This window comes from Prionailurus bengalensis, chromosome A1 (genome assembly GCF_016509475.1).
Source record: "Prionailurus bengalensis isolate Pbe53 chromosome A1, Fcat_Pben_1.1_paternal_pri, whole genome shotgun sequence".
NCBI classification, from domain to species: Eukaryota; Metazoa; Chordata; class Mammalia; order Carnivora; family Felidae; genus Prionailurus; species Prionailurus bengalensis.
In genome coordinates, this window is record NC_057343.1 from 140,396,047 (window position 1) to 140,411,125 (window position 15,079).

Consider the following 15,079-nt stretch of genomic DNA (forward strand, 5'->3'; position numbering starts at 1 on the left):
TGAAATATACACAACGGTTTATTAATTAGTTGAGGAATATGAGAAACGATCTTTTTTAGATACAATTTTTTATTGGTGAAGTAAGTGAGTGGTGTTCAAGATAGGCTGTGTATACATCATTGCCTTTCAACAAGGTGTAAGAATCCAGGAGGGCCACAGGTTTTTACCTTTGATTTAGTGCCTGAGGTCTAGGGCTTTGTTTTATCTGGCCACTATCTCCTCGTGAAAGATTTTGTTTCCTAATAACTAGAGGATTAACTGTGTAGCTCCTGAGCCCGCTCAGAGTGAACTTCTGTTGCATTCAGAGTGCCTGAAGCCAGAAATTGTGGTCTCACCTAAGTTCATAACAACCAGCTACATGACTGCTTTTGTGTTTGCTTGCTTACAAAAGTAGTTTGGCAGAACTTAAGGTTTGCTTTTATTTTAACGTATCACCTGGAAGCCCGGTTGTGTGAGAGAGGCCCATGGATGCTCCACCTTTAATCATCCGACATCTAATGACCTGATTTTAACCTGACAAGTGTTGAACAAATGGGCTTACATTGGTTCACGATAGACTACTTGCAAATGTTCCCTGTCATAAATAAGTGACAAGAATGAGATTTTTAAATAGGAAAGTACAATCCCCTGAGATTAAAGTATATAAATCCCCTGAGATAAAGCATATAAGTAAACTGAGGGCCTCTAAAGGTGAAGTGATTTGTTTAAGACCCATACAATTGTTAGGGCAGGGCTGAGGCTAAACCCCAGTATCTTGTAGCCTGGAATGGTGAAAACATGTCTCTCCACTTTTCTAGGGACGTCCAAGTTTTCCCAGTAATGGGCTACACGGTGATGGTGAAGGCTCTATGAGGTTTTGTTGATTAAAATTTGTGTAAAAAAAAGTCCAAAGTTGGTATATGAGGACCGGAGTTTTTTGGAAGCTTCATGTGCATTGTTTGGAGGTTTCATTTATGCTTGTATTTCTTTTCAAGTTTATTAACCTTCGCAACTCCAGTTTCATGATCTAATTTTTACAACGTTAAACTGGAACATATTAAACTTATATAATTATGTTCAGCTTCACTTATAGTTACGAATCAGTCCAGACTGCTACCAAGACTCCTAGCTCCCATCAGTTATACAACGGTTAATATCCTCAGTGATGTATAGATTCATATAAGTTACTTCACTAGACAATTGTAGAGGCCTCAAGTATTTCAGAGAAGTCACAGATTATATACCATGCTCACTTTTATAATATATCCAATAGTTATATCCTAGCTGCATCCTAATGGGACATTTTTTCAAGCTGGCTTCCTTCATTAGTCTGGCTGATCTTGGGTAAATCATTTAACCTCTCCAGACCTTCTATTGTGAGAATCGAGGTATAAAATCTCTAAAAACAATTCTCATCTCAAGACTGCCCTTCATTTTTCACAACTTGGGTGCCTCTTAACATTCATATTTACTTCCAAAGTGTACCCCCGCCTTTTTTTTTACAACTTAGATTGGGTATTTTAGAAGGAACCTTCCCGTCCCTTGAGACTAGAACCAACCTTCAGAAGCCTTAACCTCCCCGAAATCAAAGGTAAATCTTAAGAAAAAGGAAACTCTCCTTTCTTACCCAACCTCAAAATGCACTTTTTCTCTACTCATACCTGATGTCCCACACTCTTCAGTTTTCCTGAGATTATAATGTTTTTCTCTTCTGGACAAAACACCATTCCCTGTAAATGTTTTATTTTCGGGGGCACCTGGGTGGCTTAGTCAGTTAAGTGTCTGATTCTTGATTTCAGCTCAGGCCATGATCTCACAGTTCTTGAGTTCAAGACCCATGTCAGGTTCTGCACTGACAGCACAGAGCCTGCTTAGGATTTTCTCTCTCCCTCTCTCTTTGCCCCTACCCTGCTCATGCATGCACGTGCTTGCTCTCTCTCTCAAAATAAATAAAAATAAATAAATAAATACATGTATTTTCTATTTCTAAGAAAGGAAGAAGGTATCAGCCAGCTCCCATTCATGACCCAAAGGATAGGTTTTTTCCAAACTCCAACCAACTTTAATATTTTTTCTTACTAGTTTTTCCTCACTCCTGTTCTATTTAATTAAATTTCTCTTCTTTTTTTTCATTATAAAAATAATCAGCAATCACTGTAGAAAATTTGGAAATTACATAAAATTACCAAAAAGCAGGGTAAAACCAGGGTTAATCTACCTACCCACAGAGAGTCACTGACCACATTTTGACTGTTTCTTTTAGTCTTTTTTGCTTCTTTTTGTGACCTCTCATTCTATCCATCCAGTTGTCTTTCCCTATATGCCTTCACAGTCTGAGAATTCTCAACCTACCCAAACCACCAGACTAAAAGATCCAAGAACTTGAAAAGGAAATTGAGTTCTGGAATATGCACAACAGTCCCCTCTTTTTCAGACCATTTCCTCCCCAATTTTTGAAATTATAAACATTTTCAAACACACACAAGAAAGTTGAAATAAAATTAAGTCCTGAATGCCTATCACCTAAGTTCAATAATTTTTAACATACTGCAATTTTATTTTATCTCTATGATCTACACATACCTTTTCTCTTCTGAATTATTTGAATGTAAGGAGGCAGACCTCATGGCACTTTATCTCTAAACACTTCAGCAAGCATCTTCTAAGAATAAGACATTTTTTAGATAATGACCATACCATTACTGCCCTAAAATTTTTATTTTTCAATGTTTATTTATGTATTTAGGAGGGGGAAGGGCAGAGCGTGAGAATCCCCGTCCCCTGCATCGTTAGCCCAGAGCCCGATGGTGGCTTCATCTCATGAACCGTGAGATAATGACCTGCGTCTAAATCAAGACTTGGAAGCTTAACCAACTGAGCCACTCAGCCACCCCTGCCCTTAAATCATTAAGAATAGTTTCACAATATCATCTAGTATCCAGTCCCTATTCAAATTTGCCCCATTATCCCAAGAAGGCATTTGTTGCTTTCTTTCGAACTAAGATTCAGTCACATATTGGCATACAATAGTCTCCCCTTATCTTTAGGGAATATATTCCAAGACCCCCAGTGGATGCCTGACATTGCAGATAGTACTGAATTCTATATAGGCTGGGGTTTTTTCCTATACATACATACCTATGGTAAAGTTTAGTTTGTTCACCAGGCACAGTCACAGATAAACAATAATAATAAAATAGAGCAAGTATAACAATAGACTGTAATGAGAGTGTCGTGAAATGGTCTTTCTTTCTCTCAAAGTATCTTACTACACTGCACTTACCCTTCTTAGGATGTGAGACAATAAAATGCCTACGTGATGTGATGAGGTGGGGTGAATGACTAGGCACTGTGACAGAGCTTTAGGCTACTGTTGACCTTATGATCAGTCAGAAGGAGGCTCATCTGCTTCTGGAGTGCTGTGAACTGCGGGTAAATTAAACTGTGTAAAGCGAAGCCACAAATAAAGAGGGACTTTTGTACTGTATTTACTTATCTCTTCAGGATCTTTTAATATAGAATGATCTCTCCTCCTTTATTATTTGTTCAAATGAGCTTTACTTTTTGAAGTCAGACCATGTTTTACCACCACGTTTTAAACTTATTCCCACTTTGGGGCGCCTGGGTGGCGCAGTCGGTTAAGCGTCCGACTTCAGCCAGGTCACGATCTCGCGGTCGGTGAGTTCGAGCCCCGCGTCAGGCTCTGGGCTGATGGCTCAGAGCCTGGAGCCTGTTTCCAATTCTGTGTCTCCCTCTCTCTCTGCCCCTCCCCCATTCATGCTCTGTCTCTCTCTGTCCCAAAAAATAAACGTTGGAAAAAAATAAATAAATAAACTTATTCCCACTTCAGAATTAGCACAATGCACTGTCTTTCACTTGTACAATTGCAATTACCTCCCCACTCAAGTTTTGACTCCAGTCTATCCAATACGTGTTGTTGATGAGATTATTTTCTTACAGAGCATCCCATGTCACCTTCAGTTTCAAGCCCAGTCATTCAGAGTCCTGCATCCACCATAGAAGCATGACTTGAACTGGGCCAATTAGAGTGAATCTCAGGATTTTTTTTTTTTTACTTTTTTTCAAGTATTTTTTTTTTCATTTATTTTTAGATAGCAATAGAGAGAATGAGCAAGAGAGGGGCAGACAGAGAGGGAGAGAGACTCTCAAGCAGACTCTGCACTGTCAGCTCAAAACCCGATGTGGGACTTGAACTCATGAACTGTGAGATCATGACCTGAGCCGAAACCAACACTCAGACACTTAACTGACTGAGCCACCCAGACGCTTATCAAGATTTTGATGGAAATGACCAGAAACTACTCTTACTGTTCTTGCTAGACTTTGAACTTGAGAGCTTTTGAGGCTAGAGGACCCACAACGAACTTGCCACCATTAGGGGAGAGACTCAAGTTGCTGTGGCTGCGCTTAGAGCCAGAAAAAGAAGGCAACATGACCAAAGGCAGAGCAGAGAAGTAGAGAGAAATAAAGCCTGGTCATAACTGGAGGCCTAAATCTAGCTATGTAGAAGTCAGAGCTACCTCCTGGACTTTTTAGTAACGCGAGCCAATAAATTCCCCTTTCTTGGCAAGCTAGTTCACGTTGGATTTCCTGTCACTTAACCACCCAAAGAGTCCCAGCAGATACATGCTTTACAAATGCACTTTCACAATAATCACTGATTCTTAGCAACTCTTTAAACTTGAGCCTCAGAAAAGTTTAAGAACTCTTGAAATGGAATACTGTTGTATGGTGGAACTGGGATGACACATAAATTTTGTGAATCCATAGTCATTCATTCTCTGCGTGCATTCTCTTCCTGTAAATTATTCAAAAAGGTCACGCAATCACATGGTTTGAAACTCGCAATACATAAAAAGGTTAACGATGTCTCTCATCTGCTCTGTTCCCAGCACCCTCCTCCCCATGGGGGGTTTCTTAGGTATATCTCCAGAATATGTAGTTTTCCATATTCCCTTTTTTACACAAAAGAATGGATATAACACACGGTGTTGCAAACTTTTCTTTAAATTAACATATATTGAAAATCTTGCTATATCAGTAACAATAACAAAAGAATACACTTACATAGTGCTTACTTTGTATCAGGCACTGTTTCCGAATGCTTTACATAAATTAACTATTTATTTAACCATCACAACAATTCTGCTGATAGGTAGTGTTTTAAAGAGGTGGAAACACAGATACAGAAAAGTAAGTAGGGGGCACCTGGGTGGCTCAATCGGTTAAGTGATCGACTCCTGGTTTTGGCTCAAGTCATGATCTGGTTTTGTGAGTTCAAGCCCTGAGCAGGGCTCAGGGCTGACAGCATGAAGCCTGCTTGGGATTTTCCCTCTCCCTCTGTCTCTGCCCCTCCCCAACTCGTGTTGTCTCTGTCTCTCTCAAAATAAATAAACTAAAAAAAGAAGAAAAAGAGAAAAAAGAAAAGTAAGTAGTGGAGCCAGGATGTGAAACCAGGCAGTCTGACTCCAGAATTCAGGCGCTAAATCACTATTCCAAACTGACTGACAATATTGTTTAGTGAATAGAGAGCTCTTTGTTGTTTCTTTTTTCTTTTGCACTCATATAGTATTCTTTTGTGCGGATGTAACATATGGCCATATATATGGGTCATTGCCAACAAGTTTCTATTTCAAAAAATTATGCAATGCATAACCTTATACACACATCATTTCATACGCAGGTATAACCTTCAGTAGATAACCAGAGCTGTAACTTCTGGGTAAAAGGGTATACGCATTTGTAGTTTTGACAGATATTATCCAGCACCTCTTCATATGAGTTATAACAATTACACCAATGTAAATTTATACTTCGCTACAGTGCCTGTGTCCCCACTGCTTTGGTATTACACGATTTTGTCTAACTTTTAGATTTTTACCAATCTAATAAACAATAAACGATAGTATCTCAGTGTCATTTTAAAAATTCTCTTTTCAGTAAAGAAAGTGAACAGATCACAGGTGTAGAGAGTTTCACAAAAGAACATCTGCAGAACCAATTTAAGAAACAGAACTCCTCCTCCCATCCACATATAATCACTGCATTGACTTCTAACAGCACAGATTTGTTTTGCCTTTTTCAAAACTTTATGTAAATTGAGTCACATAGTATTTACTATTTTGTGTTGGCTTTTTTTGCCTAAAATGATGTTTGTGAAATTTCTCCATATTGTTGCATGTAGTTTCAGCTCATTTGTCCTCATTGCTATATATGCAGTATTTCATTGTGGAGATATATCACAAATTGATTGTCTATCGTACTGTTTATGGAAATTAGGTGGTTTCCAATTTAGAGCTATTAAAAATAATCTCATACTTTTATTTGTTGAATGGAGATCCACACTGCGGCTGGATATATATCTAGGGTTGTGTTTGCTTGGTCATAGAATATATATACATTGAGCTTTGGTAGATACTGCCAAAGAGTTTTTCAAAATGGTTGGATCAATTTATGCTCCCACCAGCAGTATGTGAGAGTTCCAGTTGTTCTACTTCTTTACTAACACTTGTTAGTGTTAGTCTTTTTCTATTTTAACCATTTTTGTGGATATGTGGGTGTTTGCATTTCTCTGGTAACTAATGACACTGAGTACCTTTTCTTAATGTTTATTGGCCATCACAATGTTGCTTGTCGTGAAATATCTGTTCAGTAATTTTGCCTATTTTTTCATTGTATTTTCTGTCTTTTCCTATTGACTTGCACGAGTCCTTTATATACCTTTGATGAGAATCCTTTGCGAAATGTATTACAGTTATCTTCTACTCTGGATTGCCTTTTCATTCTCTCAGTGGTGTCTTTTAATGAACAGAAGTTCTTACTTTATATATATATATATATATAAATATATATATATAAACATATATATATTATATATATCTCTATATATTTATATTCTATATGGATTGTGAAATGACCTAGAATCATTTATTGAAAAGACCAGTCTTTCTGTAGTGCACCGAAGTATCAGCTCTGTCAAAAACCAGGTCACCATTTATATGTAAGTCTGTCTCTGAATTATATTTTATTACAGTTGTCTGTATGTCTTTCCCAGTGTGAGTATAATAATATTGTAATTACTGTAGCTTTGTAATAGATTTTATCTATTATAAATATGCCTAGGTATGTAACTACTACAAATTTGTTCTTCATGATTACCTCATATATTTTCATATAAATTAAAAAATTTTTTTAACGTTTATTCATTTTTAAGAGACAGAGAGAGACCAAGGGTGAGCAGGGGAGGGACAGAGAGAGAGGGAGACACAGAATCCAAAGCAGGCTCCAGGCTCTGAGCTGTCAGCACAGAGCCCGGCACCCGACATGGGTTTGAACTCACAGATGGTGAGATCATGTCTTGAACCGAAGTTGGCCACTTAACTGACTGAGCCACCCAGGCGCCCCATTTTCATATAAATTTTAGAGTGAGCTTGTCAATTTCCACAAAAAAATGTGACTTTTTAAAAAAAAGGATGAGAATTGTGCTGAACTCATGAGTACAAATAGAGTTGATATCTTTAAAATATTTATTTATAATCTGTGAACATGATGTAACCCTCCATTTATCTAGGTTTTCTTTAATTTAACTCAATAATGTTTTATAGTTTCATCTAGAGCTTTTGTATATCTTTTACTAGATTTATTGGTGGTTATTTTATGGGTTTGATGCTATTATAAATAATACTGTTTTTTTTTTAATGTTCATTTATTTTTGAGACAGAAAAAGAACATGAGCGGTGGAGGGGCAGAGAGAGAGGGAGACACAAAGTCCAAAGCAGGCTCCAGGCTCTGAACTGTCAGCACAGAGACAGATGCAGGGGTCGAACCCACAAACCGTAAGTTCATGATCTGAGCCGAAGTCAGATACTTAAACCGACTGAGACACCCAGGCACTGTGTTTTTAAGTCCAATTTTTATTTATTTGAAGCTTGAACATAAAAATATAATTGATTTTTAGAGTATTATCCTTGTCAGTGATCTTGATTAATTTATATATTAATTCTAATAGTTTGTCCATTCATCAATGGACATTTGTGCTCTTTCCATAGTTTGGCTATTGCTGATAGTGCTGCTATAAACATCAGGGTGCTTGTGCCCCTTCGAATCAGCATTTTTGCATCCTTTGGGTAAATACCTAGTAGTGCAATTACTGGATCATAGGGTAGTTCTACTTTTAACTTTTTGAAGAACTTTTGTACTGTTTTCCAGAGTGGCTGCACCAGTTTGCATTCCCACCAATCATGTGAGATGGTTCCCCTTACACATCCTTGCCAACATCTGTTGTTTCTGAGCTGTTAATTTCAGCTATTTTGACAGATGTGAGGTGGTATCTCATTGTGGTTTTGATTTGTATTTCTCTAATGATGAGTGATGTTGAGCATCTTTTTATGTGTCTGTTGGTCGTCTGGATGTCCCTTGGAAAAAAATGTCTATTCGTTTCTTCTGCCCATTTCTTCACTGGATTATTTATTTATTTATTTTGGTGGGGGGTGTTGAGTCTGATAAGTTCCTTATAGATTTTGGATACTAACCCATTATCACATACGTTATTTGCAAATATCTTCTTACCTTCCGTAGCCTGTTTTTAGTTTTCTTGATTGTTTCCTTTGCTGTCCACAAGAGTTTTATCTTGATGAGGTCACAATAGTTCATTTTGCTTTTGTTTCCCTTGGCTCCAGAGATGTGTCTAGTTAAGAAGTTGCTATGGTTGAGGTCAAAGAGGTTGCCGACTACGTTCTTCTTTAGGATTTTGATGGTTTCCTGTCTCACATTTAGGTTTTTCATCCATTTTGAATTTATATTTGTGTATAGTGTAAGAAAGTGGTCCAGTTTCATTCTTTTGCAGGTTGCTGTCTAGTTTTTGCAATAGCATTTATGTTGAAGAGACTGGGTTTTTTTTTTTCCATTGGATATTCTTTCCTGCTTTATTGAAGATTATTGCCTATAGAACCATATAGTTGTAGGTCCATTTCTGGGTTTCTATTCTGTTCCATTGAACTATGTATCTATTTTTGTGCCAGTACCATACTGTCTTGATGATTACAGCTTTGTAATGGAACAAAGCTTGAAATCTGAAATCGTGATGCCTCCAGCTTTGTTTTTCTTTTTCAAAATTGCTTTGGCTATTCAGGGTCTTTTGTGGTTCCATACAAATTTTAGGATTGTTTGTTCTAGCTCTGTGAAAAATGTTTGTGGTATTTTGATAGGGATTGCATTAATGTGTAGATTGCTTTGGGTAGTATGGACATTTTAACAATGTTTGTTTTTCCGACCCATAAGCATGGAATATTTTTCCATTTCTTTCTATCCTCTTCAATTTCTTTCATAAGTGTTCTATAGTTTTCAGAGTATAGATCTTTTACCTCTTTGGTTAGATTTATTCCTAGGTATCTTATGTTTTTTGGTGCAATCGTAAATGGGATCGATTCTATGATTTCTCTTTCTGCTTCTTCATTATTGGTCTATAGAAATGCAACGCATTTCTGTACGTTGATTTTATGTCCTGCGACTTTGCTGAATTCGTGTATCAGTCCTAGCAATTATTTTGGTGGAGTCTTTGAGGTTTTGACTTCCTCCTTGCCGATTTGGATGCCTCTCATTTCTTATTGTGTCTGATTGTTGAAACTAGGACTTCCAATACTATGTTAAATAACAATGGTGTAGTGTATACATACAATGGAATATTACTCGGCCATCAGAAAGAATGAAATCTTGTCATTTGCAATGACGAGGATGAAACTAGAGTGTATTATGCTAAGTGAAATAATTCAGTCAGGGAAAGACAGATACATGTTTTCACTCATATGTTGAAATTGAGAAACTTAAGAGAAGACCTGAGGGAAGGGAAAGAAAAAAATAGTTACAGAGAGGGAGGGAAACCATAAGAGACTTTTAAATACAGAGAACAAACTGAAGGTGGAAGGGAGTGGGGGAGTGGGGGGTGGGGGCCAGGGAAATGGGTGATGGGCCTTGAGGGGGGCACTTGTCAGGATGCGCACTGTCTGTTGTATGTAAGTGATGAATCACAGGAATCTACTCCCGAAGCCAAGAGCATACTGTATGCACTGTATGTTAGCTAACTTGACAATAAATTATACATTAAAAAAAATTTTTTTTAGGGTTTCTCAGCCAGTTTAGTGTCTGACTTCAGCTCACAGTTTGTGAGTTTGAGCCCTGCATTGGGCTCACTGCTGTCAGCCCAGAGTCCACTTAGGATCCTCTGTCCCCCTCTCTCTGCCCTCCCTGTTCAGAGTCTCTCTCTCTCTCTCTCAAAAATAAATAAATAAATAAAATTCAAAAACATTTAATGTTTTTGCCTTTTTTAATGCCTTTAATGCCTTTAATGTTTGTGCCATGACCTTTTTGCCATGCAAAGGCATGACACATGACCAACTGGAAGAAAATATCACCAATAATGGATAAATATTCATGACAACAAACACATCTCAAATCTAATAGCATATAGTGGGGTGACACCAATTAGGGAAACCCTGTGGGCAAGCAGGAACATAGTAGCATTCATTACCTAGCTCCCATTCATTTTAGGATTTAATACTGCAGTCTTAAGGGCAGAAAGGTAGGAAATGATTAAATTAATGATTATCTTTAGATAGACTCTACCAATTGTCAGAGGTTTCAAACCTCATGTGCATAGGAATTTCTGTCAAATCTATAAAAACAAAACATGTACACTATATCCTATGAAATATAAAGAGATTTCAAGAATATTTTTAACTCTGAAAATTTCCCTCCCCATACTGTTTTAAAAAAAAAAGTCCCAACATCCTATTGGAATTCCATTTTTACACTGATTTTAGAACCTAACCCCCACAGATAATATGACTCCTCTGTCTGGCAAAGATGAGATTTTAGATACTGGAAACAGAGTAATTGCATCTGTGTGTAAAAGCTCCATGAACTTCTATTTAACTACCCATCGGCTCTCTTGTCCTTTCTTTGAAATATTTACTGCAAGAAATGTTTGTTGATTTCATATGACTGTACAAGTTCCTGCTTAACAGTGTTTATTAGAGTCAGAGCTTCACTGTTAGAATCATCAACAACTACACCAGACCTACTCAGAGTCCAAGGATAACCAGAATAAGAAAATAAGACACCTTTAGAATGTGATTGATGAATGGAATACTATTGCCTAACCGTGAGAAGGGAATTATAATAATTTCAGGCCATCTTCTAAAATAGCTTAGGGAAACAATCAAAAGAGGCCCAATGGGAAGGTAAAGGAATGAAAATACCAGAAAGACCGGCATGGTAACCCATAATGCAGTCCTTCTAGAGGACATGTTACTCCTTGCCGAATCTCCTTCCTGCCATGTACCACCTTCGACTGCAAGTGTGGGAGACAATTCCTAGCAGGCTAAAAGCTTCTCTCCTCAAGAGCTCACTGTCAAGTCTTTCAACTTTTCCGCCTCAAGGTTTTTCCAAAGCTTCAGTACATCACTCCTTGTACACATACAGCTGGAAGTATGCTCCAGAGGGCATTTCTAAACCAAAGAAGGACTGGAGTTGGTGAATGAATGGTCCCACTGCATCCCACTATCCTTCAGAAGTGCATTTTACAGGGCTCTTCAGAGGTTCCCCAGCAGGGTTGAGCCCTACTTGTCCACAACGGCAACTAGCTGGATATTGGTTTTTCCTTCTTTCCCACTATATTGTGCATTTTTGTTCTGACTTTCTGGGATCATCCCCAAATAAGCTGTTTCACCTCAGTTTTTGACTCAGTCTTTGCCTTTAGGAACCCAAAGCAAGAAAGTCCTACTACTTTTCTCTGGTAAAAAAAAGGAACAGGATCAACGAAGAGGCAGGTTGAAGTTTCAGACTCCACTGGGCCTGCTTGAGAAAGCGGATCAGGAGGAAGTGGAAAATCGGGAAGGAGCACTTCACTTCACCTAAGGCCTGCTGGAATCAGGAGTCCTTCTTTCTCCGTACCACAACATTCTTCCCTCTTTTTCTTTTTGTTGGAGCGAGAAGGTCGCCTAAAGACAGAGACCAGTTGAACAGCTTCATTATCACTTTATTCCCTGTGAAACACAATGTCACGCAATGGCCAGGTATGGCCACCAGTTCTTTGAACTCTTTAATACAATTGGGATTATCTGGTGGCCCAACCAGTACTAGATTCCAAAAGAAAGATGTTTCCCTTGCAGAGGAATGAGATAGAGACATAGGGCTTTGTCCACCATTGGAAGCCAAGCACCGGTAGAGTTTCCAGAAAAACTCGCTCCATAAAGGGCCAGGAAAGGAAAAAGATTGTCCTGACTGCCTTCATTACCATCCTGAGGGCAAAATTATTAACCCATAGTGACATCAATTATAATTTTCTTTCAATAACTTTTATTGGTGTTCATGGGTCAGATTTCTTCCTAGAGTTATTTATAGTGACACATATTTCAAAAGAACAAGAAAGTAGTAGTTCTAAAAGAGGCACTGAAGAGAATATTTGCAGGTGTATTACGTTTTCCCTTGGGGAAGATGAGTGGCCTATTTTTCTGAAAGAAGCACAGAGGCCTTGGCAGTGTCTGTCTTGAGAATGGTGGGCAGTAGTAATCCTATTCACTTTCCATGAGAAGGAAAAAATTAGCTTTCAACATGTCAGACCCAGCTAGAGAGATTTTACCAAGAATGTCTCATAACATGCTGTCACTGAAGTAGCACAAATTACCCAAAGCCTAGAAAGTGCAAAATGGGAAGAAAGAAGTAAGATTTTAGGTATGGAGCCAAGACTGCAAGATTTATCAGTGTTCACTGGACCTCGAAGTCATGAGTTTTGGAAGCGTTACTAACTGTAGCTTTAGTTCAGTCCAGGGGAGACATGCAGAAAGTGCTGGAAACCTTCTCAGGGAGGCAGGATTCACAGGCAGAAGAAATTTCCAAGGGGGAGACAGCTATTGTCGCACAGAGTTAAAATAGCATAGAGAACCTGCTAGGTATTTAAAAATGCACAGGAAAAAGCAGGGGGTCTGGATAATGAGAAAATCAAGACAACTAACTGTTTAGAAAAATGCTGTATCACATGCATTCATTTAGGTGTCACAGGTGCTGAAGAGAGAGCAATGAATAAGACCATTGAGACCCTTTATTCTTTTTTTTTCTTTTTGTTTAGTTATTTTGAGAGAGAGAGACAGAGGGAGCATGTGCGCAAGAGAGCATGAGAGCACGTGTACGCGAGCAGGGGAGGGGCAGAGAGAGAGAATCCCAAGCAGGCGCCGCTGTTGAGCCTGAGGGAGCACCGGCCTCATCCCAGGAACTGTGAGATCATGGCCCCAGCAGAGATCACGAGTCCAATGCTTAACTGACTGAGCCACCTAAGTGTCCAAGGCCCTTTACTTTATTTTTTTTTTAATTTTTTTTTTTCAACGTTTATTTATTTTTTGGGACAGAGAGAGACAGAGCATGAACGGGGGAGGGGCAGAGAGAGAGGGAGACACAGAATCGGAAACAGGCTCCAGGCTCTGAGCCATCAGCCCAGAGCCTGACGCGGGGCTCGAACTCATGGACCACGAGATCGTGACCTGGCTGAAGTCGGAGGCTTAACCGACTGCGCCACCCAGGCGCCCCAAGGCCCTTTACTTTAAAAAGAGAGCCCACTTGGCTAGTTTACCAGATTGCTTCTTTACACTGGACCATTTGTAGCAGTATTCCTTTCTGGTGGATTTAGCTAAAAGTCAACTCTATGTGTTAACGAGAGTTCCATCGACATTTTAAGCTCATGTTTATAAAACATCTTTGATTTTAGGTTTATGTCCTTTCCTTTGCCCCCATATTCTTGATAGTAAAAACTGTTTCCTGTTTATGAGTTAAGCGGTCAGTAACTGTATCGGACCCTCATTGTGCGCTCACCCTGTATGGGGACAACAAGAAAGACAGAGAAGTGGGAGCCTTTCTTCAGGTTTGAGCTGGGCACGTTGCTGCTGAAAATGAGGATTCTATTCCCCAACTCCTTTGTTGCTAGATAAGGCATTCTGGTCATTGAGATAAAAACTGTGAAAAGAGAGCTGACTCAGTTGGGAAGGGCCCCTTTTTGCCCACTTGTTTTTTATTCTGCTCCTTCCAGAAGGATGAAAATGCAGATATGAAGGCTGGAGTTCTAGCTGCCTTCTTGGACTTCAAAGTGACTGTGAGGGTGGAAGACATGCTGAGGATGGTGGAGCAGACAGATAGAAGGGTCCTTGGAAGCATCCTGGACTGCCATGCTAATCCTAGGCTACTTATCTTCAGTTTCCTTTACCCAAGAAAGAAAGGGATGCTTATTTTGTTTAAACCGATATATTTTTTTTCAACGTTTATTTATTTTTGGGACAGAGAGAGACAGAGCATGAACGGGGGAGGGGCAGAGAGAGAGAGAGACACAGAATCAGAAACAGGCTCCAGGCTCTGAGCCATCAGCCCAGAGCCTGACGCGGGGCTCGAACTCACAGACCGCGAGATCGTGACCTGGCTGAAGTCGGACGCTTAACCGACTGCGCCATCCAGGCGCCCCTAAACCGATATTTTTAAATAGTTGTTAAATATTTTAGTTTAAGTTCTCTGTTACTCGTAACCAAATTTATTACAGGTGTGTAGCCCTGGGCAATTTGCTCTTTGGCAATTTATGGGGTTTCTTAGAAAAGCTGAGGTGGGCCTCTTTGGGCCATTATCCTTCTTTGTTTTGTTTCACACTTGCCTCGTGTGATCTTATCTACATCCTTGCAAGCTCTTCCTCTTTCCCCCTCACTCTTACAATCTTCTGCTGTCTCAACTGGGAGCCATACAAAGCTGGAAGGAGAAGATGGGATTGGAAAGATGAAGGTAAACAGGAGAAAGTTGTTGGGACATGACAAGTGAATTGGATACAGCCTTTGTCATCAACAGCACACTCCACTCTTATCAACTGAGACCAGGACCAGGTTTGTTAATGAGGGAGAAAAAACAGTGCTCATATTTCAGTTAAAATTCGTTCTTCCTTCCCTCATTCATTTCACCTCCTTTCTTGGTCTTTCATTGACTTATGAACCAGCCACCTTAGCCAAGAATCCCTAAGAATCTCAGGGATACACGACACTCACTCTGACTATAGATA